Genomic DNA, 26,348 nt, shown 5'->3' on the forward strand with positions numbered 1-26,348 from the left:
CACAGGTGAGGACACACACAGACAAGTAATGGCATGAGGCAGAGTGCTGGCTCACAGGAGCACCTGTGGAAGCCATGGAATGGGAAAAGCAGCACTTCTTTAAATATTAAATTAAAATATACGGAGAGATAAAAGGAGGCAGGAACAGGAAACCAGCTTCACCCAAGTGAAAAAGCATGCTACGAACCCAAACCTCAGGAAACAGGTTTATCTGAGTCAAAAAAACTTCCCAAGATCCCAGACATCTTACAGGCAGCATACAGAAAAACAAGCCAGTGACTTCAGTTCCAAAAGAAACCCTCCACAACATCACAACAGCAAAGCTTTAGACTGCAGGGGTTTCTCTTTGAGAAAAAAAAATAATGTGAAACAAGGCCCAGGCAGATGACACAGCCTCTGCTGGGCTCATAGAAGATATTAAAGCATAGAACCAGCCTGAATTGCTCAAACTGAACACTTTTCAACAATTAATGACACTCCTACTACTGTCACCAAAAATAGACAAATTGGTTTTAGGGAATGAAGCTGCAAAAATAATTTGAGATACAATATCAAGCAAAAGTGGAACCAGATTTCTCCTCCAGGCTGGAAGATGCTGAGAGGATGAAACTGTGGCCCATCCATCACACACCCCTCACCCCCAGCTGAAATTACCAAAAGGCAAGAAGCTCATGAAGCTTTCTACAGAGAAAATTCTAAATGGAAATGACAATTTTAAAAGAATTTATTTTGTCACATCACTTTGGCCAAAAATAGAAACAACATTCCCAAAGGATGCTGCACAATTATGGCCCTAAACAAAACACCCCAATGACTTAATCAGGATCACTCAGTCTGCACAGGAAAAAATAGTTTGTCACTACATAAATGCTTTTTCAGAAGTCCAGAAAGGGAATTCTAGTGCCAGTTTCAGCCTTTATGTACACCCCAAAAACCCCTTGTGCCAAGCAGGGACTGGCACTCCCTCAAGGTCACCATCCTCACCAAACCAGAACACTCGCTGGTTTATTTTCATGAAGTCCAGGGATCTATCCCCACTGGAATCAGTCCAACACTCTCACCTACAAATGCTATTTCCTTTTGATTTCTGGAGAGGAAAATTTTCCCAACAACTTCAGTTTCGAGTTTTGTGCTCATTCCATAGGTCAGCTGCTATAGAACAGGTAACCTGGCCCTTATTTTATTTGTCACTCAAACACTTGGATGCAGAACACAACAACTCAGCTCCCAGTTCACCACAAAAGACTCTGGACTCTCCCTGCCTTTAGTCCTGCCCAATTTCCTTGTTCGTCACTGACAAGCAGCACTGCAGCTACCTACTTCTCAGCTCTACATGTGTCGTTCTAAAAATAAAACCAGGGAAAGGAAATCAGGGATGTAAGTTCCCAGATAAGTTACTTCAGATGAAAAATGCTGACAAAACTGAGAGGGGGAAAAAAAAATAAAATGGAAATAAGGAATAAGAATTGAACAACTTGCATTTGGGTCTCTAAGCGTCCTTCCACAGGCTTGGCAGATACTTCATTGGTAATCCAGACACCATACTGGATTTTTAGTGTCTTGCCTTATTTGGAGAATCAAAGAATCACAGAATGGTTTGGGTCGGATGGGACCTGAAAGCTCAGCTTGTTGCACCCCCTGCCATGAGCAGGGACACCCTCCACTATCCCAGGTTGCTCCAAGCCATGTCCTGGCCTTGGACACTTACAGGGATCCAGGAGCAGCCCCAGCTGCTCTGGGCACCCTGTGCCAGGGCCTCCCCACCCTCACAGGGAGCAATTCCTTCCTTGTATTTAACCTAAACTTCCCTTATTTCAGTTTGAAGTCATTCTCCCCTGTCCTGCCACTACAGTTCTGGATGAATGGTCCCTCTCCGGCTTCCCTGCAGCCCCTTCAGATCCTGGAAGGTGCTCTGAGTTGTCCACACAACCTTCCCTTCTCCAGATGGAACAGCCTCAGTTCTCCCTGTTTCCATAGGGGAGGTGCCTCTTATCAAATACAGGCGAGTTTGGGTTTTTTAGGAAGGAATATTTGAATATCTCCAAGCTAAGACACTCCAGAATATCAAAGGCATGTGACACTCACCACACGAGGTGCAACTCACTTCTTAGGCTTGTTATCCAAAATCACAGGGCAGCGAGCGCTGGGGCGCGGGAGCAGCAGAGCAGCCAGGCACTCATATCTGTACTGAACCTGGCAAGGAAGAAAGCACATTTCAGGAAGTCTCCATGCGACAGTTCACACCAGTGACTTCCAATCTTACTGTATGCTGCTTAAAAACAAAAAAGGCATTGTTTGTTTTCAGCTGGATATGGCAGCTTCCAAGTACTGGGGATGAAATGGAGCCAAACCCCACTGCTCATAGGAAAATCATTCTCCTTACCCTCTATCAGGGCAAACTCATAGCTTTCCATGCAATAAATAATGTGAACTTTAGTTCAGAAGACAGAGTTTTCTTAAAAAATAGATGTTTCCGTCTCTTCAGTAATTGGAGGTTTGGTTTTTGGTAAGCTGTGTTTCCCCACCTTGGGAAACAGGTTCCCAAACCTGAACTCCTTTGATGCAGTATCCCTGGGCTGGCTCCATCTCCTGCTGTGCTCCAGGCACTTTGGTCAGAAGGAAGAGTAAGGGGATTTTTTTTTGTTTGTTTGTGACTTTTTTTCCTTAAAAAACACCCTCCAGAGCACAGGGCCCAAGTAGCAATTTCTGAGGGGGAGTGCACTGTAACAGGGGGTGTGGAAGTCAAACCAAAATGAAACTACTTCTGGGTAACTCTGCCCAAGGCAACCAGAGACAGCCTGTTCTGTACTCAAAACTTGGGCCTGTAACGTCCTTTGGACGAAAACACATGGATAGTTCTAACAAAAATGAAAATTTTAAAAAGCAAGTCTAAGTTCTGAGAAGCTCTGTCATCTAAAGAAGGTTCTTCTAAAACACCACAGGAGACTCCCTTACACAGGCTACAAGCAACCAGCTCCCCAATGGATACTCCAAGTTAAGTCAGCACTTTATCCTTCTTTTTCCAACTGCTACAGCAATGTAACAGTAAAGGTCCATATTAGCATCTTAAACCAGAGAGCATTTTTACTTTCTCCAACATGAAGTGCAAGACAGACCGAAGCCACTGTGGCTGTGCTGCTGAGTGACACCACTGTGACTGAAGCACACAGGAATTTGGTGTCCACCTCTGCCCTGTCCTTTCAGAAGCTTGTGGTCAGTCCAGTCCAGGTCACATCCATGCTCTTCTGATGTTGTTCACAGTTTCTGTCCTCAAGAAGCCTGGAGGATTGCTCACTGGGGCTGGAGCAGACTTCGAAAGCCCTCACGGCCCAACAGCTATCATTAATTAACCCTCCTCTACAATTATCCAGCACCAGCTCCAGAATGAAGCCAACCACCAGTGCAAGGAACATATGCCACCACTCCAGTGTGCAAGCAGTGGCGCTCATTCCTCTCAAATGAAAAGGCATTAGGGAGCTGAACGTAGCCCTCAATATTAAATTTGTTGTGAAGCATTTAAGGCCAACTTTTGTTCTACTTGGTACTAAAGTCATTCCAAGTTATTTGACCAGGTCAGAGGCTGCAGCAAGGAAGAACCAGCCAAACTTGTACCAAACCAAGACCTACAAGAAAGGAAAAACACAAGCACCCATTCACAGGAAAACAGGGATTGCAGCTTTATTTAGTCACTTGTCATCCACTCCTGGGCAAAGAACTGGAGCATCCCATTAACATGACAGTCCACATATTTAAATGCTGAACACCCTTTCAGCTCTTCTCTCTTGTCACTTGGAACACACCCTACTTAAACTTAGAAAGAAAACCAAAAGCTGTGCATAAAAATTCCAGATGGGGTTCATTGGCCAGAAACTTACTCAGTTTCCTTCCACCAATCCCAGCATTTGGTTATGACTCCAAACAAGGAAGCGAAACAGAAGCCTATTTATAACACACTCCATGGTACAATGATTCACTTTAGGAATAAAGGTAAGGAAGTCATCTCATGCCATTCTGAGGTTCAGGTTGGAACCAGGGGGTTAGGCATTATTCATGTTCTGCTCAAAGTACAAGACGACCAGCATGTTACAGAGGATCAAGTGTAACGTGGGAAAATCCCCACGCTGGTCAGACTCTGCCACTTCCTACTGGCAAGGCCAAGTGACAAAACCTATCCCCACCTCATTCAAGACCTTTTTTAACAGAGCTTTTGACCTGAAGCACAGCAAACATGACTCCCACATTCACACAGATGTGACTCCAGCATCTGGAGAGAACCCAAGGTTCAAAATGAGGAGCTTGGTCTCCATCCTTTCCCTGGCCATGCATCCAGGAATCCTGCCCATGTTAAACATGGCTGGGAAGGCAGGAACCTCGTTCAGCTGCAAGCATGGCATGGAGCAGAAAGGCACCTCTGGCAGCAGCAGAAAGCAGTGGCTAGCAAGTGAGAATATGTGGACAGCCCGGTCAGAGCACCAGTTTATCATGGTAATGAGCTCCAGCCTCTCCCTTTCCATCCAGCCTTGATGCCCAAAGCCTGACATTATGGGGAATCCAGGGACCAGGTCCCTGGGTGAAGGGAAGAATGACAGTGAAAGAGGAAGTGTGAAACTATGAATAGCAAGAGGGATCCTTTCTAGCTCTGGACAAATAATTAACTCTTTTTGCGCTTCATTAGCAGCTCCAGACACTGAGCCCATTTCCTGTGACATGTCCTAGCCTGGATGGTTCCAGCAAGGCCTCAGGCCTGGAGAGACACCTGGAGCTGAACAGGCCTTGACGTTGTACAACCATGCAGGGGTTGTGCAGGATCCTTCCACAAGGATGCTCTGCTTCGTACCAGGCACTTCAGCAAGAAGAGTTACTTATTTTCCAGAGTGCCAAAGGCAGGAGGACATGAAGCATTCAGGGGTGTGGAGCTGGGCACGGGTCCCACACACCTGTATTCAGGACAAGCCCCTCTGCACCAGTCAACAGAACCACAGCAAAGCCGTCTCTTCCCAGCACATGGCCAGCAAGCAGCATGTTGGTCAGCCCTCAAAGGCCACCTTAGGAAGAAGTTCTTTACTTCTTCCAGGTGAGGCACTGGAACAGAGAGATTGTGGACTCCCCATCCCTGGAAGTATTCAAGACCAGGCTGGACAGGGCTCTCGTCTAGTGAAAAGTGTCCGTGCCCATGGTAGGAGTCAGAATGAGATGAGCTTTGCGGTCCCTTCCAACCTAAACCATTATCTGGGTATCACAGAATCACAGAAACACCACTACACTGGCTGGAGAAGCCACAAAGACCCCCACAACCTCTTTGAGCTGTCAGTGTGAGAGAACAAGTCTTCACCAGAAGCTTGAAGCCTTGCAGGTTGTTTTCCCCATTAATTTTCAAAGGAAGGAGCACATGAGAAGTTTGTTTCAGTTTCAGAGTAAAAACTAACGTCCTTGGAGGCATCGTGTGAAAAGCAATATTTGCTACCTGGGGTACACAACCAGGTCTTTCATCTCCTCCAGGGGCTGGGGAAATATGTGCCAGCCTGACCCAGGAGCTGTGACTTCTGTGGCACAGTGCTTCCAAGGTGGGGGTAGAGCACAGCCCCTTTTTGGCTCCCCGAGGAAGACATGGCTTCTGCCACAGCAGGGAAGGTGACTCTACAAATCCACTTCTCCGTAGTTCTCTCAGGAAGCTGGTACACAGACAGTTCTTGGATCTTTTGTACTTCAGCTCATTATTATTTTATTACCAGTTAGCAGCACAAAACTCTGGGTAACACTTTAAAAAAGCTTCTCATCTTTAGGCTCGAGGTGTTTGTACTCTTCCCAAATTAAAGCACAAGAATAATATTCAAATTCCAACCTAATGGGCACTGCCCTACTCCAAAGTGTTCACACCATCAAGCACAGCAGAAAAGGTACAATGGCTCCCACCAGCATTAGATGCTGGAAAGCAGCCTCAAGAGCCAGCGTGATGCTCCAGCACTTGTGTTGAGCTCAGTGAGAACCTAGCTTAGCAGTGCCCAGGATTGTGTAATTCTCTGGGATGTGTAATTCTCCAAAAACAAGTGACTTATCTCAAAAGCAACCCATCGGTCCTTGATCAGTGGGGGGTTCACATGAGCAGACTCTCAAAAAAAGCATTCCACACCCATATGGAAAAATATCAGGTCTCTGCAGACCATTAAAGCACCTTCAGGACACCTCAACTCTGCCAGACAGCTTCAGCACAAACCTTTAAATATATGAAACTGAAGCTGTGCCAGGGCAGGGTTAGGTTGGATATTAGGAAAAGGTTCTTCCCCCAGAGGGGGAACTCAGTGAGGCACTGCCCAGGCTCCCCAGGCAATGGTCACGGCCCCAAGGCTGCCAGAGCTCCAGGAGCTTTTGGACAACCTCTCAGGCACAGGGTGGGATTGCAGGGGTGTCTGTGCAGCGCCAGGAGTTGGATTTGATGATCCAGTTCAGAGGTGAAACACCTCACGTCACGTCCTCCAAGAGGCACAGAGGTGAATCGAAGGATAGGGCACAGCTAGCTTAACCTCCAATTTGGAACAGCAGCTGTGCAGAGATGTTTGGGAAGGAAAGGAAGAGAGTAAGAATACTGAACTTCTCCGTGCATTTTTCCACCTCCAGTGGCTTGTATTTCTGGGCCTCCCCAAGTCAGTTTGGGCATCTGAGTGCTCTGGGTGTGATTGCTGGGGTTGTCCTGTGCAAGGTGAGGAGCCGGACTTCACTGATCCTTGTGGGTCCCTTCCAACTCAGGCCATTCTACAATTCTGTGAAGAACACCCAGGGCAGCCTCTTCACGAGCTTGTGTCCAGTTCTTCTCCAGACTCACCCAAAGTTTTTGTAGCCACTAGAGTCCCTGGCTACCTGAACAACATCTGAGCCCACCTCCTGTCAGCTCCATTTAACCCTCTCTGGACCTTAGGGCAGCAGGAGTGGACTGTCCTGCCACTAGCACCACTGATGGCTTTGTGACCTGACTTACCCCCTGCTGACCCTTCAACATCACACAGGTGTAAATAACCACTTCTTGGCAGGAGGGGAAGAGACACAAACTTTGACAGCACAGACTCAATAAACAGCATTTTGCTGTGAGTAAATCAGCAACGTTATCTGCCGATTATCAGTAGATATCAAAACCAGCAGGGCAGCAGTGAAGCAGAAAGGACCTCAGTGACACATTAAGGCTGTCTGCCCTTAAAACATGGAAAGTAGCAGGGTCAAAGGGGGAAAAGTCATACACTGTTGAGTAGATTTTGCTGTCTTTTTGCCAAAACCAAACACATTCAATGCCTGAGGAAGAGCCGGACAGAAAGATGAATGCCTTCATAACTGCACTTGAAGCAAAGCTCCTGCTTGGACTCAGTAATTTGCAAATTCCTCCCTGCATACACCTTAAAGCTGACATCTACATTCATTCTGCTCAGCTGAAGAAAGAGTCAGCCTTTATCCCACACTGTACTTGGGCACTGCTCAGAACAGCCTTCATCAGCTCACACCAAGGTAAAAAACCAGAATTATACAAACCTGTGGCTTACAAAACCCATTTGACATCTCTCTCCCAACTCCCTTAACTCATGAGTAGCCCACATACTTCCAACACAGCAAGGGAATGCTGTGAACAGGTGTAGATCTCAATTCTGTCTTTACAAAAGGAAAACAGCAAATATTTTTTGGAGTTACCTAATGCCATGCCCAATGCAATCCCAGCATATGAAGCTTCGATATTCCCAGTAAACTGCCTGTCCCTAACACACAACAGGAGCCTACACTTTATTAACAGCAAAATATTAAAGGCTTCAAAACTGATGCCAGCCGTCTTCGTGATGAAAGGGAACAGAACAGTGCCTCAAATAACACAAGAATACAAAATTTAGAGAAAACGTGAAGGCAAGTTCAGGTAGAGCCTACTTGCAACACAGGAGTATCATGGAATGAAATTCTTTAAATCTTTTGACTCATCAGGAATAGAGTCCTGCTTATTCTAAATTAAATTTCAGGAGATGTTTTCCCTGACTGTACCTGAGGTGTTCCCAGCATGGAGCTGCACTACGTGCTTTCAGCAGCAATCATTCCATATGATGTGGTTTGGTGACACCTCGGCCTGGAAGCACAGAGATGTGACAGCTCGGCTGAGGACGCTCACAAAGAGAACTCTATTTTATCCATTCAACGTGAGCCTCTGCTCCCAAACCCTGACCTGCCTGGTACAGCTTCCAGAGCTTGAAACTCAAACAGGGAAAGCCCACCCAAGGAGTACTTTACTTGTTCACTTTGAGATGATTTAACCTTTTCCCCTGCAGCAGCTGCAGATACTGTGCAATGAACAGTAGCCTGGAAGAAAGAGAGCGTGTGGCTCAGGGAAAAACAAGCACGTTATCTTAATATGAAACATCTGCTTTTTACTCTCTTTTTACTGGAAAGAAATAGTTTTCTCCCTTTTGGCTTCCCCTGCAGCAAGAGCAGAGTGCCCAGTAAGGGTCTGGGTGCCCTGAGTTCAGGGAGAAGGGCTGAAACAGAGCATCCACCTCGACTAAACACTGAGTTATGAAAATTATTTAGAAGTGGGATTTTGAACTCTCATTATTGTATGGAAAAAGGCTTTGAGGAAGACTCTGATCACAATCTGCCCCAAGTGCCTCTAGCCAGCACTCACTCACCTTATACTCCCCTCTGAAGCGCACAGTATGTGCCTCACATGCTCCCTATTACCATGATCACCGTGCACTTTGCTCATATTTTGTATTATTATTTTCTTCTTTTCCAAGGATCCCTTTACAGGTTACATGAATCACACAGTTAATATCTGTCTAGCATCTGCACAAGAAATGTTCCCACTCCCAGTGCCTCTGGGAGGAAGGATAAAGCCCTCCTAAGTTAAGTTTAAAGTCGTGCTAAATGGCATTTGCTGTCAGACATGGCCGAGTTCACACTCCAGATGTCAATCTCAACCCAGACCATCACGCAGTAATACTTAATAAAAAAAAAATTTAAAAATAATTTCCCATCTAGTCTAAGGAGTTTTCTTCCAAGATCCCTTTGATTCACATCTGAAGGTGAACTGCTTCAGTTCTTCACGTTCTTTTGAAGAAAGGATAACAGAGCTGTTGGAGCACTCGCTGCTCCTAACCTGAGCAGCAACAATGATTTGCTCCACATTTCCCCCTTACTACATGGGCTTACTCAATCATTAACAGACTCTTGATTTAATGCTCTTTCAAACAGCCAGCTCAGCTCATACCCCTCCTCAGACCTAAGCACAAGTCAGTAACCCAAATGCAGATATTTAAAATCCTTTTTCCCTACTCGAGAGATTCAGAAAGTTCATCACATGCTCAGGTGACACCACAGCTCTCTAAACAGAGGGAGCAACACTAAGTTAAGCTGAGTAGTCTCCGTTCCTCAGGGCCTCTGCTGCTCCTCAAGAGTTTTAGGAGACCTCAGGTTTTTTGCTGCTTCTGGTTCTCCTCTGCCATGTGTGAACCCCACAACAATCCACACGTGCCCCAAAGGTTGGGAAGATGTTGGCAGTCTAGAACTGACACCAGGATGAAACAGCATCTCTGAAGGAAAACTTAACATGTGCTCTTCATAACATGAAGCAACCAAAGAGCTGCAGGAACCCCCAGCAGGAATTCCTGGTAGTTTCTCCCCTTATCAGACCCACTGCTGAGCAAGGCTAACTAATTACAGCAACAGGAGAAAACCGACCCAACAATACCTGGAGAGCTCTGTGCCAGGTTAGAAACTCAGAGCAGCTCAGGAACAGGTTTGACGAGCAGTATATGGGAAAGGCAGGACAAAATCTCCCCTTTTGGGCACAGCAGGTACCTCTGCGGAGGTAACAAACAAGCCTTCAAGCTGTGAACATTCCACAACAGGATGTTTCAATCCCAGGGAAAGTATTGAAATACCAAGTTTCATGTTTAGGTATGAAACTACATTAATGGCTCCTCAGCCGTGCTTAAAATCACTGGTTTAATAGGTCAGTCTGATTAAAACTAGATTTTTAGCAGGCACAGAGCAGGAAGCTAAAAAAGCAACCCACAGTTAGTCAGCCATGACACGAACACAAGCAAAACAGCCCCAGGGACACATCAGGATCATCCCTACGTGTATATACACTGCATGTAATTAGTATGACACACAGTAGGACATCAACATGTGCTGCTTCACTCCTGGCTGTCCCTGCTCCATTCTGGGCTAGCAGCTGATTGCCAGCCCAGCTGCCTGCTGGATCCCACACTGGGAAAGCTGAAGAGAGGCATTATGACCACCTCCTCCCACTTTCTGCACAGAAAGGTGGAATTTCAAGAATTTTTCCCTTTTAAAGGGACCAAGAACTTTATGTTCAATTCCTTTCTTCATCCCTAATTTCTGATTTTATTTCCCTCCTTTCCGTTTCTACCTATCCCCCCTGGAATGTTTTTACTCATAAGCCACAGTACATTGTACAGCAAATCTCCTTTGAACAGCACAGCATGGGAGTCCTGTAGGTATGGACAGTATCCTGGAAACAGCTGGAGATTTCCCCTCCTGTAAGAATCCCTAAGGCATCCTCCAGAGCTCTTCAGAAATACCACCTCCTCATGCTGCCCCAGGATTCTGGAAAGGCAGGAGGTTCATAAAGGCGGGATTAATAGCAGCAGAACACTTGTGTCAGTTCTGTCCACGACAATTGAGGATGATCGAGGGAGCAGCAAATTCTGCTGGCTGCTCCAGGATCTGCCACCGCTGGATTACAGATGTTGGCATGGACTCAACTGCCCAGTCCTACCAACACTCATTTTATGGACATGCTGATCCTGGGTTTGTCCAAACACTTTTTTGTTTGTCCAACCTTCTAAACCAGCAGCTTCTACACAGCTCCAGAACAACATTCAGAAGTTTGCTGCCTGCTTTTTAAAGAGATCCTCCCAATCGTCTCAGGCATTTCAGACTCCCCAGGATAGGCAGCTGCTCATCTGCCTTCAACTCTATTTCCCTTCCCCATATGTTTTCCAACCCTGGTGAAGATGCAATGACCAGAAATGCACAACACAATAGGAGGAGTCACACACTCACCCACTGCAGTTCACTCAGTGTATCACTCAGCAACCCTAATTCTTAATCAGATTAGTATTTCAGCCTTCCGAAAAATAAAACCATGTGTTCTATCTGTAGCAAGCAAGAGACCAGCACGCCAACAACAACCAAGTCAACACCAGGGAGATGAGTCCCAGCAGCTCCAAGCCATGCCCATGCCAACCAAAAGGGTTTTGCCCAGTCACCTGCAAAAGAGTTTCTTTCACAAGGCAAAAAACCCACACCACTCTCTGTGCTCCTGAACAGCGCGGCAGACACCTGAAAATCCTGTTCAACTTCCCAGCAACTTCTCCCATTCAGCTGGCAGCATGTTGCCAACTTCAGAGGAGTCTGGCATTTTTTGAGGATGGCAGAAGAGCTCCAGAGGCTGAGTACACACTGAAGGCATCTTCTTCATTATGCTCGTAGGTTGAATTATGTATTTAATTAGAAGCAGCTTCAACGAGAAGTTGCCAAAGTTGAACATGGAGGATGTCTCACTTCACACAAGGAGGCAAACCCACGCAAGGAAGCAGATGCCAGAACTGGCCACCTCTGTGCACCATCTCACACACACTACAAACTTCTCCCAGAAGCTGAAGTAAAGTGCTATTTTGCACAGATAAGCTTCATGTTACCTCAAAGGCAAACATTACCTTTCCCACAGTTAGGAAATTGCATCTGTATGAAGTAGCTTTGATTCAACTTCTCCTTTCAAGCCCTAATCTTCAGCGTAGCTGTCAATTAGAAATGTTTGTTAGCAAGTAATCTGCTCTACACACCACATCATGTCTGTCTCCTTTGAAGCCCTAATACCCACCAGTGAGGATGGCTTTGTACCTGTAGATCACTTGTGGACCTTTCGCCCTGCACTCAGATCTGGAATTAATTCCTGCTAACAGCCACACTGGAAGCGCTGGCCAGTGACAAACACTAAAAGCTGCTTGGCATCGTCGAGCCTCAAAGCTCCGTCCACCGCACAAAAGCGGCGTTTACGTGTTGAGAGAGACACAAGCAGAAAAAGTCCTTGCAGCACAAGGTCACACCAAGCTCGCCGGAAGACTAAATTTAGCCACCTGTGCCTCAGGCAAGTCTGTTAGTTGTGGGAAGCTTGGATACTGGTGTGGAGCACTGGTCCCAGGGTAAATCCCATGGAAGATCGACTCCATTTAATTCTGAATGATCTAGAAGCTATTAACGGGGAGCCCAAACCCAATCCATCAAAGAGGAGATGTCTCTGAGAACCCCACAAACTCGGCACCAGGACACGGCAGTCCCGTTTGGGCTGCTTTGCTCCAATGTGTAAACTACTACATTCAGAGTCGGCAGGAGGAGCTCAAGAAGATTTAACAGATGGGGTTTCAGCACAAATGTATTTTAGAACACCTCCTTAGCAAGCACATTTCCTCCTCTACCACACCTCACACTACAGTTCTAACAGCTACACAAGAGTGGATCGACAGGAACTCGGGGATTATTCCAAGGTTTTGTAAATGTTAGCAGAGGCTGATTGAACAGTTTGTGAAGACGAGCCCCAGGTTACCAAAAGCCAACAGCTTTGTCTAACATTTAATAATTTTCCAAGCCAAAAAGGCAGGGGTGACTCAGCTGCTTCAACTGTGTTAGGTCTCAGGATCAGTATCAACCACGAGCCCATGGAAGGACCACAGCACGCAACTGAGGTTTGATGTCCAGGATCACTGCAAGAATCTACCCATAGGAAAAAACAAGTTAAAAAATCTAGTTTCAGGACACCACTGGGGAATTTCTGAACTATCTGCCTCAGCCCCACAGGCCTTCAGAGATGCTCAAGAACCTGTTTTGGTGCCAGAAACCCAAACAGAAGCATTAGCTCAAGAACACAAAGCCAGGATTACGAAGATGACCACACCAGGCACAAGGTTTCTCACATTAAATGTTGAGTGTCTACGGTCCAAAAGGCATCTGAAGTCACGCTCCATCCCCTGATGCCTCTGCAAACAGATGGTGACACAGAAGGCTCCCTGAACATCCAACAGTCACCCTGCACATCGCTGCTCTTACCAAACCTGCCCCTGCAGTGGCCCCAGCCAAGAGGACGCCATGACCCCCAGGTGCCCCAGCCAAAACCTGTAGCTATCACCACAGCAGCCAAGTTCCCCCCAAACCCCTGCCTTCAATCTCATTGTCTCCTTAAAGCTGAAGAACCAGGAAGAACAGAACAAGTGGTTCCAAAACATCCCACTCCCCGTTGTGGATCTTGACAAGGCAAAGGCATTTTGGCACGTGCAGTAACTCCTAACATTTAGAAAGGATAAAAAACACTAAGTACCAGTGCTGTACCCAGCAAATCCACACAAAAACAAAGGGTTGTGAATTGCTTTGGAGCCTAATATCAGTTTCGGATTTTAATCACAGAATACCAGGGATCTGAGCAGAGATATTCCCCCCAGAGACGCAAAGCACAGCCCAGCGATGATTTACCACACTGGTGTTGCATCTATCACAAGTCAAACTGAAGCCTCAGCGCTGCCAACACTGCACAGAGCTGCTTCAGAGCAGGAAACCTGTCAAAACCTTTCCAAACAGAGGACAGTTGGGAAGCAGTATCAGATGCCAAAGTGGCTACAGGCCTGATGTCAGCTGCAGGATGATAATTTTGAGAACCCGAGGGCCTCCGAAGCATCCAACCTGGCAGTGAAGGCAAGCCAGCTGGGGTAGGCCATGGCTAGAAAAATGTGAGAGCAACCAGGGAGTGAAAATTACTCAGGGTGGGGAAGAACTACAAAATCATAGACTGATTTGGATTGGAATGGCCATTAAAGATCACCTTGTTCCACCTCCTGCCATGGGCAGGGACACCTTCCACTAGGCCAGGTTGCTCCAAGCCCCATCCAACCTGGCCTTGAACACTTTCAAGAACCTCACTAGCTGGAAGAATGACACAGTAGGTATGCTGGAAGTGTTTCTTTCCGTCTAAGAAGTTACTTAAAGCACGTGTTGCCCCAGTCTCTCCCCCAGCACACACCAGAGTGCTGTGACCTGCCAAAAAGCGACAGCAAGAACGAGTCAGTGTGAAACTCCTGAAGGCGAGACCTTTGAAGTCTAACCCGGACTTGAAAAGAGACAACTACAAAGCCTGTGGCCTCTGCTTCATTAAAATAAGACGTTAAAGGTTCTTAAGTTTCATTTGCTCATTGAAACTTGTTCTTCTAAGATCTAGGAAATAAAAACAAGCTGCAGAAACTAAACTGGCCTTGTGCATTACAAAGGAAGACAGTTACAAGGTAACTAAGGACAGCCAAGATCAGGCGGGATGGGATTGCTGCACAATGAAGCAGCTTGTTCCAGTCTTGAGAAGAGTCAAACCCTTCCATTACACTTGGCAGAATTGCCACTGTCAATGAACAATATTAAAGTAGTATTTTAGAGAACTTCCTCTCATTTGCTGTAATAGACCCAAACAAACAGCAGTCAGATCTGGAAGGAATTTTGAGTGATGAGGAATGAAAGCTTGAAGATCCAGCAAGTCTGAGAGGCTTCAAATTGCTGCTCTTCCAAAACCCACCTAAAGGATTTTAGCTAAGAGACGTAACGTTAATGGTTGGGCTCAATGATCTTAAAGGCCATCCCAACCTGAACAAGTCAATGAGTCTATGGTCAATTTATACATCCCTCCTGGCTGAGAGCAAGACTAGCCAGATGCAGACAGATTTCCTGTGTTTGTTTTCCCTGTTGTGAGCCCTCCATTAACGTGAAGGATGACAACTGAAACGATCTGAATCTATCCTCTGACTTGTAACTCAGAAATGAATGTGCAAAACAAAGGAACACTGAGTTTGGCTTATTTCTACAAGAAAGATGATACCTGTGCCAGGGCCTCACCACCCTCACAGGGAACAATTCCTTCCCAGTATCAAATCTATCCCTGCCCTCCGGCAGTTTGAAGCCTTTCCCCCTTGTCCAAAGTGCCTCCAGCCCTTGTCCCCAGTCCCTCTCCAGCTCTCCTGGAGCCCCTTCAGGCCCTGCAAGGGGCTCTGAGCTCTCCCTGGAGCCTTCTCCTCTCCAGGTGAGCACCCCCAGCTCTCCCAGCCTGGCTCCAGAGCAGAGGGGCTCCAGCCCTGGAGCAGCCCCGGGGCCTCCTCTGGATTCTCTCCAGCAGCTCCATGTTCTTCTGATGTCAGGACCCAGTGTCTGGAGGCAGCTCTGCAGGTGGGGGTCTCACCTGAGTGGGGCAGAGGGGCAGAATCCCCCCTCCTCTGCTGCCCACACTGGGGGATCGGCCCAGGGCACAGCAGGGGTTAAATCCTGAACTGAGCTCTGCAGCAAATTGGTACCATGGAAGTGACTGTGTTTTCCAGCATAAAGTAAATAGCTCCAGGAAACACATCAGACAGGTTGGTTTCACACAGTTCAAATAGGTTTCTCCTACAACTTCATTTAACTACCTTTGGCACTGATGCACAGCGATTCCTTGTGGGCTGGGAAAAAGGAGCAGCTCTATAGGAAGCAGGTATTCCAGAGTTTTCTTAACCTCAACACAGACTGCATGAACTCCCCAGGCTTTATCCCGAGACATTAAAACACGTATATAGGACAGCAGCTACTCAGGATATTTAATAAATGATGTGGCTCCTCTAATGCACCCCACACAACGTGGCCAACTCATCTTAGAGAGCTACAGAGACACGATGGCTTCAGGAAAAAGATTTGGAACTGCAGAGAAACCTTCACATCTTTGTAAACAGCCACAATATTCCCAGCCTAAAGGAATGTCATAATATAATTATAAGAAGAAAAAAGAAAAAAAAAAAGGGAGCAGGAGAGCAGAGGCAGACAGGAAAACAGTTTTCCCATCTCCCCAGTGAATATCCCCAATTCCTGCATTAAATGCTCAGAGTAGCAAATCCAAGCTATTCAATTGTCTTCCACAACACAGAAACTGTCAGGCTGATCTTGAGGGTGGAATCACTGTCAACTCTTCAGGCTATTAAGCTGCTCTCCAGAAGAGATTTGCTCACAGATGAGCAAAGCAAACCAGAAGATTGAGACAGGTAAGAGACACCTATCCATTGCAGGAGATGGGCTGCTCCAAATGGATCCGACAATAAGGAAGAACATATGAAAAGCCAGGAGAAAATGGTGGTAATTTCACCCCGACTGAGTTTCATTGTTGCTTTTGCTAATTTCTAGAAAAAAAAAAAAGGGATTGTTTAAAAAGTAGGGAGTGTCTGATGAACCAGAAATCAAATGGGCCATTTAACAAGGAGTTCAAATACCGACTCCCTCAAGTAAAAATCAAAGGTCGGGGGGTGGAGGGTGTTAATGTGGAACACAGAGATGAAGTAGGTACAACAATTCTGAGATTTCACAGAATCCCAGAATGGGTTGGGTTGGAAGGATCTTAAGCCCATCCCATTCAACCCCTCTGCCATGGGCAGGGACACCTTCCACTAGCCCAGGTTGCTCCAAGCCCCATCCAACCTGGCCTTGGACACTTACAGGGATCCAGGGGCAGCCCCAGCTGCTCTGGGCACCCTGTGCCAGGGCCTCCCCACCCTCACAGGGAGGAACTTCTTCCCAGTAACTCATCTATCCCTGCCCTCTGGCAGTGGGAAGCCATTCCCCCTTGTCCTGTCCCTCCAGGCCCTTGGCTGCAAGGGTACAGCCAGCAAGGAATGGAGGGAAGCTGTCCGGAGGCAAAATTCAGGCTGAGAATAGGAAGGCAATGTGAAAGAGCTGTGTGACAGCACCTCAAAGAACGGCTCCCACACTCAGGCTTGGATTCATTAGGATCTGAGAAGGTTTTGGGACAACTGGAAGCCTGTACAAGAACAAGGACTGAATGGATCAAAACAGCACCACGACAGTGGTCCCTGCAATCACAATCAAAGGCTCCTCTCACCCTGCAGAAGAGGAGTAGAGAAAGCCAGTAGATCCAGAGAAGAGTATATTTGAGGAGGATGCAGTTGGGGGGGGTGGGGGGGGGAAAGGTGATTCATAAGAACCTCATCTCCTCAAGAACTCCTACAGATGGGACAAGAATTAGCCATGTGAAAATCCACAGCTAGAAAAAAATCAACACAGTACAAGTCAGATGGAAAGACAAAACCAAGGGTCAGGTGTGTTTGTTCACAAACGCTGGAAGTCTAAAAGTATGATGGAAAAACTCAAATGTCTGGTTTGCAAGTGGACATAGCAAAACCACTCAAATTCAAAACACAGTGAAAAGTAGAGGAGCCACTGGACATTAAAAAACCCACAAGGACTAAGCAAACATTTAGAGGACCTAAGCTGACACCACTATTTGAGCAATTCAAGTTTTTTGTGTCAGCAAGAAATCCTCTGTAAATCAGAATTCCAAGTTTAAGCCAGAAAACCAGAGCCTCAGACACCGGAGCAGCGACAGCAGCCGTCACACTGCCAGCAGCCGGCGGTAGCCAGGCTCCACGTGCCTCCGTGTCACCAGAGCAAATGCCAGGACAGTGTGACACTGGTTCTTAAACAGCAAAAAGTGATTCCTCTCCAGGGGTGGATGAGAGAAGCAGAAACTCATAGAACCATGGAATGTTTGGATGGGAAGGGACCTTAAAGCTCATCCAGTTCCACCCCCTGCCACGGGCAGGGACACCTTCCACTAGGCCAGGGTGCTCCAAGCCCCGTCCAACCTGGCCTGGGACACTGCCAGGGAATGGGGCAGCCACAGCTGCTCTGGGAAACCTGTGCCAGGGCCTCACCACCCTCACAGTAAAGAATTTCATCTTAACATCGAATCAAAACTAATTCCTGCCTTCACCTTGGATGGCAGTTGGAATATTGGTGTGAGCCCTATGGTGTGATCTGACCAAGTAATCAAAGCCAACCCATCTGTACAGCAAGGCTAAATGTCCAAGAACGAAACAAAATCTAAATTTACAAGCTTTTAGTAAGAAAAAACGGTTAGAAGCCACAGGATCTATTATTGTGTTAATGAATCATCAGACAATGTCTCCCAAAAATTAAAATTGTGTTTTACACGCACTGTGCTGAGCTTGGCCATCTCCTCCCTCCCCGCTTGACCCCAGAAATCAGGCTTTTGGTGGCAAAGGATGATGAGGTGACAGCAACAGCCTCACTTTACCCCAAAGTCACACAGGAGGAGATGGGGAAGTTATTGGTTAAAGCTGGTACCTGAAAGTCTCTTGGCCCAGCTTTCACAGAACGATGCAGCAGCATCTGGGCAACCCCAGCGATGCTGGGCAAACCAGAGCTGGCCCAAAGACCAGCCTAAATTGCTGCAGGGCTAATTATAATGTACAAAATGAAGCTGTGTCTCAGCAGTCAGGGGCTGCTGTCTTTTTTCACCCTTTTCCTTCTTCCTTTTGCAGTGGACAGAGCACATCAACAAGGGAAAAGCAGCTGATATACTCCATTGAAAAAAGCAATACTAGATGGCAGAATCCATCAAACTTCTCTAGAGAGAAAAGCCCTACAGGATAAAAGGAAAATGTACATGTACATAAATAACATGTACATAAATAACTGGTAAAGAAGGGTAAGGAAGGGGGAAGAACGTATCACTGGTCCCTTTTGCAGCAGAAGGGACTCACCAAAGGATTCTGCTCAACGACACCGAGCCGTGTTACTAAGATGACAACATTTGCTACTCTGAATAATTCAGGATGAGAAGTAAATAAGAGCCATGACTCCAAGGAATTGCAGTAAAATCTCGTGATCTGAGTGGGTGATACAATTCACAGTGCAGCACATCAGGAACAACCACCCTAACGTCAACTTCAAGAAACACCACAGACTGAACTCAGGCTAACCATAGGAAGCAGGACTACAGCAGAGTATTCCACAAAAACCATGGCTCCATGGGTTTAAGATCACTAATGAACAAGCACAACATCTGTAATTACAGAGACAATAATATAGGATAAAATACCTCTAAAATACCTCTGAAGAGGAACCCGCACCATAAATATCACCCAGCACCTCTGTCAACATCCCCTGTTGTCCTGTGCTCCACCCCTCGTGCCTTACCTGTCTCAAGGAGGCTGGAGCAGAGCTGTCAATGACACGAAAAACAAGAAGAGCCACAGAAAGTCTAAATATATGAGGACAATTCAGCCAAGAGACTACTAGGAATGGAAGAAGTATTTTCCTAAAATCACAAATATCATGAAGAGAAGTGTGAAGTCTCCTAAATTCAACACCTGGCTCAGGGAGGTCATGAACTGCCGGAGAGAGAAAAATAAAGTGCTATTTCCCTGGATTAGATCTGCCATGTTTGTGTTCTCCCCTCCCCAAGCATCTGCTCCTGGTTACCAGTGAGCAGGATACCAGGCCAGATGGATTCCTGGTCTCATCTGGTAGCACTTTTTAAGGCATTACACAGGATTTCATCTGTTAACCTGAAAATACACAGTGGCTGATTGCTTCCAAAGAGCTGGAAAAGGGGGCAGTGTCAGGGCAGGGAAAGCAGCAAGTGGCTGTGGACTAGGATGGACTCAGGATCCTGCCCAGCTCACAACTCCCCTCACAGTGGAGCTCTGAGCCTGCCTGAATATTTTCCACCGGTGACTCCGGCACAGCAAACCAGTACAGAGAACTGGAACAGCATGAAAAAAACTCCTATGGAAGAGCACGATAGATGGGCTGGAATGAGGCAAGGTCACACACTTCAGACTTCACAAGAAACACTTCTACGAACTGGAAAGCTCTTTAATCCAAGGAAAAAGAAAGAGACGGGATATTAGCTTGCTGCCATGACCCGTGAGCCACCAACCTGTCTCAGACATGAAGGGTACCAGCACAAAGGAATCCTCCATGGCACGGCACAGCATCCCAGAGAGCCCTCCCCTGCCCCGCTCCCCGCGGGGCTTAGCTTTGAGCAAACACGTGCAGCGAAGAGAGCGACACAGAACATGGAAAAGAGTGACTGTGTGGTTCTGAAAATAAGGAGCCAACATTCAGGCCAAGCTTTCCGAAAGCACCAAGGGAGAGAAGAGCTGATTTACAGGAAGGAACTCTGGCAAAAACACAGGCAGGTATGTACCAGCCACGGATAAATTTATTGTAAGAATCCAGTGCGAGTTTCCAGCCCTCATGGCCAGAAAACTGCGCTTACACAGAACACAGCAAGGAGCCCAAATTGGCCCAAACTTGCAAGGACTTTTGGCCAGCAGTTGAAAACACAGAGTTATAGACTTGCAGAGGAAAGCAGAGAGCTACGCCTCCTCTTCCTCACCACCCAACAGTTCTTAAAAAATAAAAAAGGCACCAGCCAAGTCCAGAAAAAGTGATTTCAGGGTAGGAACTGTTTAAAGAAACACTTGTATCTGAAAAAAGCTTAGGTGTGAGCATAAAGCCCTGATTTTATCAAGCCAATAGTCTAAAATTTCACTGGAGTCGGCAAGATTTTTGCCAGAAGGCTGGAGTATCAGCGGTGCCGGGGTGCCGCTACACCGGCGGCCAGAACTTCAACATGGAAGCTGAGATTTCCCTGGCAGCTCTCACCTCCATGCTCCACTCTTCCTAAGTACATCTGCGGGTTTTTTTGCTAAGAATGAATTTTTTTTTTTTTTATTCCACACCACAGTGTTCAAATTCTTTTCTTATCTGGTCACACCTTGCCAGCGGTCACCTTTCCCGCACAAGAGCTCCTGGTGATTTTTATCATTGGCAGCACCCCCAGCTCATCTCTGACTCCAAGAGCTCCAGTGTGAGCCCAGCTTCACGTGGAAATAACCAATGTGTGCATCCCTCTACAACAGCAATGTCATGAAACCCAAATTCTCTCATCAGTAACACTTCACCACCCAGGCGCTTCCAAAACTTGAGCCACTGGCAAGCAGTGAGGAATCCTTCACAGATTTTGCAGCCTGAATCTCCACAAACTCATAACTCAAAGGCACTCTTTGTGTTTTTTGGAATGTGTCTGTGGGAAAATGCTGCTAATATTTGATAAGAGCTTCTCAACAGAAACAAAGCTCGTGATTCCCAGTTCACCCATCATCCTCTCCCAGCAGACACTGAGTTACCAACAAAGCACCGAACCAGGGATGTAGAGATGGTTTATCTGGGTAAATCACAGCCGGCAGCTGGGGAGCTGAGGGAAGGAAAAGGCAAGTCCTGAAGAACTTGGGGAGTGGCTGCACAAGCTGACAGGCATTAGGTCACTGATAAAAAAAAAAAAAAATCAAGTCTGAGGTCACACCCATGACAGTGGGACTTTAGGCAGGTCAGGGTGAGCCCCCAGAAATGAGGAAGGTAGAAAATGTCACACGAACTCGGGGCAGGGGAGGCAGCTCAACAGAGCTTGGGCTCTGCTCAGAAGACTTCCCACAAACTGAGAAGTCACTGTCGAAAAAGCCTAAAGGGGACTGTTGGCAGCAGTGAAACCTTTGGAAGGGAAGATGTCACCCTCCTGAGGCAGTTGAGGCTGCCCCATCCTCGAAGTGTCCAAGGCCAACTTGGACGTGGTTTGGAGCAGCCTGGTCTAGTGAAAGGCGTCCCGGCCCATGGCAGGGGGTGGGATGAGATGAGCTTTAAGATCTTTCCAACCCCAACCATCCTGATTCTATTGGACAAGACAACAAACCCCAAACCTTAAGAGTTCCACACTGTACCAAACAACATATGGAAATACTTCCCAGACACAGAGGGGATATATAACTTCTTCACACATATAAGTTGCTGATACACCTCCAGTTACACAGAACACTTCTCCTCCTTAGACTGGGAACACCACCAGGCTCGGCAGTTCCCAAGGCACCTCCAGCTCCTTCCCCGGCAGGTCCCTTCCCCGCACTCCCGGGACAGCCCCTCAGCGAGGGCTGCCACGTTCCCCCGACCCAAATCCCGCCGTTCCGCCCCGCCGGGCGGCACCAGCCCAGCACCCCGAACCCGCCCCGGTTCCCCTCGCCCACGCCCCCGGGGGGAGCTGCGACCCCCGCCCGCCGCCGCCGCCGCCCTCCGCGGGGTCCCTCGGCCGCCCCACGGCGGCTGCTCCGCCCGGTCGGCCGGAGCCGCTCCCGCCGCACCGGGAGGGCTGGAGCGCCGAGCCCGGCGGAGCCTCCGCCGCGGGCGGGCCGCGAGAACCGCCCCCCGCCCGGGCCCCGCCGCCCGCGCCCCGCGGCCGTACCTGCTCCGCCGGCGCTGCGCTCCCCGGGCGGGCCGGGCCGGGCTGGGCCGGGCCGGAGCCGCCGCTGCTCTCCCCGCGCCCGCCGCGGCTCCTCCCTCACGGCGCTCGACGGGCACAGCCCGACCCGGCAGCGCTCGGCGCCGGCACCGCCCCGCACGGCTCCGCCCTATGGCCGCGCCGCGCCCGCGCCGCTTCCGGGGCACCGCGGGCCCTGGAAACCGCGTGGCGTTGCCAGGAGGAAGCGGCGGGCCGGGAGTGCGGCGGCACAGCGGGCACGGGGCTCCGCTCCCGGCGGGGCTCAGCATCCTCCGGGGCTCCGCTCCCGGCGGAGCTCAGCGTCAGCCGGGCTCAGCATCAGCCGGGGCTCAGCGTCAGCCGGGGCTCAGCATCAGCCGGGGCTCAGCACCAGCCGGGCTCAGCATCAACCAGGCTCAGCATCAACCGGGGCTCAGCATCAACCGGGGCTCAGCACCTGCTGGGGTTCAGCACCAGCCGGGGCTCAGCACCAGCCGGGCTCAGCATCAACCAGGCTCAGCATCAACCAGGCTCAGCATCAGCCGGGGCTCAGCACCTGCTGGGGTTCAGCATCAACCGGGGCTCAGCGTCAGCCGGGCTCAGCATCAACCAGGCTCAGCACCCACCGGTGCTCAGCAGCAGCCGGCCTCAGCACAAGCCTGGCTCAGCATCTGCCGGGGCTCAGCATCCTCTGGAGTTCAGCACCCACAGGGGCTTAACATCAGCCGTGCTCAGCACCCGCCGGGGCTTGGCATCTTCTGGGGCTGAGCACCCACCAGGGCTCAGCTTGGCATTCCATTGGGATTCAGCATCCTCCAGGGTTCATCACCCACCAGAGTTCAGCACAAACCTGGGCTCAGCACCTGACAGGGCTCTGCATCCTCTGGGGCTCAGCTCAGCACCCCGTTGGGGCTCAGCATCCTCTGAGGTTCAGCACCCACTGGGGTGGTCCCTTCCAACCCAAACCATTCCTTGATTCTATGGAAGAGGGGCAGAAACCCCCTGGGGTTGTCACCTGGACGTTCTCAGGCTGATTCTGGTGAAACTTGGCATTTTCCAGTTTTAAACAGATGTTTTAAACTGACATAGAATCATGGAATCACGGACTGCTTTGGGTTGGAAGGGACCTTAAAGACCAACTCATTCCCCCCCTGCCATGGGCAGGGACACCTTCCACCAGACCAGGTTGCTCATTCCTTGAAAATGGTTAAAAACACCATGAGGAAAACCTCCCTCCCTGGTGGGCAGGCCTCCAGCCTGGGGACAATCCCATTATCCAGCCACACACGTAACAGCTTGCCAGCATATGGGCCCCACCAAGGATGAACCACAGGTTTATTTGGAAATATCACTCGGAAAATGTGTTCAGATCCAGAATTTAGGCATTAAAATTATTTATTTCCCTTACTACCTCATAATCCTGAGGCTGAGCTTGGAAATTTTTCCCTGGTACCATAATTAACCTGAAAACAAAGCCCAGTTCTAATAAAAACGGATATTTCACTTTAGATTTTTTCCTTTCTCTTTTAAAACATATGTGCAGTTGGCCGACTCAGTATAGGTTTAATAAAGGCTTAATATTTCTTATCAAACCTTTTGTGTTGTCAATATCAAAAGTAGAATGTCTCAATCCACCCACCTGAAAAGCCTGTCCTGGCAGCATCCTGTCTGCTCCAGAATGAGTTTATTTTGCTTATTCTTTGTGCTATTATCTGTGGAAAATAATAATAATGTGGATATCACAATACTGACAATATCTTTGATCAAAGGGAGAGGCACTTTTGCAATTCGGCTCCCATTTTTTCTAGGCACTCCCAAGGAGCATCTTAATTCTGCAAAATTATTTATCATCAGTTTTAGTCCAAGTAGTTCTTTTGCTACATCCTGTTCAACGTGTGGATTCTCATTAGCCCTGTGATAATCCCCTAGGAGTTTATCCCAACGCCAGCCTGTGTGTTGGATGAAGGGGGGGGGGTCAAACCTGACCCAAAAACGTTTGGGGGGGATGAGGAGCACCCCAGCAGAGGTTCTACTTGCCTCCTCGTCCTCAGCCCAGGCAGGTGAGGTTCCAGCCCGATTCCCAAACGCCGTATTATGAACAGAAAGGAAACATCCTGCCTTTCTTCTTGCATCTCCGGTCGGGATGAAGCGGCTTGTGGCCGCAGGGCGGCTGGAGCTGGTGGGCAGGACAATTCCCCTTTGTCCGGAGCAGCGGGAAGGACAATGAAGCTCCTGTTGAGGATCAGGCACAGGGAGGCACCACCCCGACACAGCAGCGTGGGCAGGGGGGACCCTGCAGACACGGACCTCAGACCCTTCTGGGTAATGTGCAGAGGGGGAGAAAACAGAGCCAAAGTAAGAACAAAGCTTGAAAGTGCCTGTTTTGGCAGAGAGGTGAGGGCAGAGGAGCGACTGCTCAGAGCGAGAAGGTACCAGGGTCTCACCCTTCTCTCTTCCAATGGAAACAGCCCTGTAACCACTCAATCCAGAGCAGGAATATGCATTTTGGAATTTACCGAAATTAATAATGCTCTAGAAGGAGTCGAGTGTAACTCCCTTAACATAAGCAGGCAACACCTGAACTCCAAACCACAGTGTCTGCAGCAGGGAGGCTGCACCCCAAAGAGAGGGAAGTCAACAATCATGGCTGTAAATTGGACATGGTCTGGCAACAGATTATTTTTTAGGAAAAGCCTTGAAAATCAGAAAAAACGATGAAAACCCCTCATCTGGGGATGAGGTCCCTGAGATTTGTCGCTGGATTTCCCGTGGTGGGGTGAGAGGTCGGCAGCCTGACAGCTGATGGCCCTGTTCCCCTCCCCTCCGTCTGCATCTCCGTGGCCCGGACATCTGCTGTCCCCGCCGAGCAGCTGCCCCCCTGCACAGCCCCGGCTGTGGGACAGCAGCAGGAGATCCTTCCTTCCAGCTAAATCCAACAGAAATGTGCCGTCTGTCCTGTTCCGGACACGAGGGGAGAAGGGGTCTGCCGGGAAAAGCTCAGAAGTGCTCTGGAGCAGCAGCAATTTGTAATTATCCCTATGTGAAGAGGGAAAAGCCTGAGGCTATGGGGACGGGATAGGATGGCGTCTGTTCCATCACTCTCTCTTGCCCAAAGATCATTTTGCCCCGTAAGATTTAAAATTCAACATATTAGACCCTCAGGAAATCTTATTTCCTGAACACTTCCATCTCCTCTCCTAAAAACTTCATGTGCTCACTTTGCAGCTGCTTTTGGAGCATCCAAGAGCTCCTGTTGAAACACACGTCCAGTTGTACCAGCAGTGTATCCCGAGCTCTCATTTGTGGTGTGATCCAATGTCCCCTGGGGAAAAGTGTGGGTGCCCCAGCCTGGGTCAAAAGGAGCTTTTGAACCTTCAGGCATGAATGGGGGGCTCAGCTGAGAGCAGTTTATTGCTCATTTGTGCTCTCAGGGCTGTGATGTTCTCAAGGTCGGGGGTCAGAAAAATAATTTGGACTATTGGAAGAAAATTCCACGTGTTGGGATGGGAATAAAATCTGCTGGGGGGAGTGGGTTGCCATCACTGCCCATCCCTGTCCCTGCAGCACCGCTGGGTTTGAGGAAGCCACGGGGATTCAGCCGGTGGCACGGTGGGTGATTTTGTTGAAGCCATTTCCTTACCTGGCAAAATAACACAGACTCTCAGGAAATGAGCAGCTCCAGTCTCTCATTCATACATTTATATATTCTCTTCGCGTTTCCTAAATAAACTGGTCCAAGGCAGAAGGAGCCTTGCCCGGTCCCTGGCACAGCCCAGCGTTTGTAGCTGAAGATGCTGCTGACACCTACGGTCAGCACGGGGTACTGGTGTTTAACAGTGTTGGAAGCACAGGCTGGATTGGGTTGGAAAACATCTTGAAGTTCCTCTCAATCCACTCCCTGCCAAGGGCAGGAACACTTTCCACTGTCCCAGGGTGCTCCAAGCCCCATCCAGCCTGGCCTTGGGCACTGCCAGGGATCCAGGGGTAGCCACAGCTGCTCTGGGCACCCTGTGCCAAGGCCTCCCCACCCTCACAGCCGGGAATTCCTTCCCAATCTCCCATCCAGCCCTGCCCTCTGGCAGTGGGAAGCCATTCCCTGTGTCCTGTCCCTCCATGCCTTGTCCCCAGTCCCTCTCCAGCTCTCCTGGAGCCCCTTTAGGCCCTGCCAGGGGCT

The 26,348-nt window shown here is 48.7% G+C and overlaps 1 protein-coding gene across 4 annotated transcripts in view; it reads right to left on the minus strand.

The window, feature by feature from the left end:
- CSNK1G1 (casein kinase 1 gamma 1) overlaps positions 1–22,273 on the minus strand; it is a 104,676-nt gene extending 82,403 nt beyond the window's left edge. For 3 of the 4 annotated variants that reach the window (XM_082290512.1, XM_082290510.1, XM_082290513.1), the window contains exons 1-2: positions 22,160–22,273; positions 2,086–2,193 (exon numbers count right to left, since the gene is read on the minus strand). The gene's annotated coding sequence lies outside the window, so the exon portion shown is untranslated. Of the gene's footprint in view, positions 1–2,085; positions 2,194–12,962; positions 13,026–22,159 lie in introns of all 4 variants that reach the window. The other variant, XM_082290511.1, reaches the window with a different exon arrangement.
- Positions 22,274–26,348: the final 4,075 nt, after the last annotated feature.

Source organism: Coloeus monedula (assembly GCF_965178545.1).
Source record: "Coloeus monedula genome assembly, chromosome: 14".
NCBI lineage: Eukaryota > Metazoa > Chordata > Aves > Passeriformes > Corvidae > Coloeus > Coloeus monedula.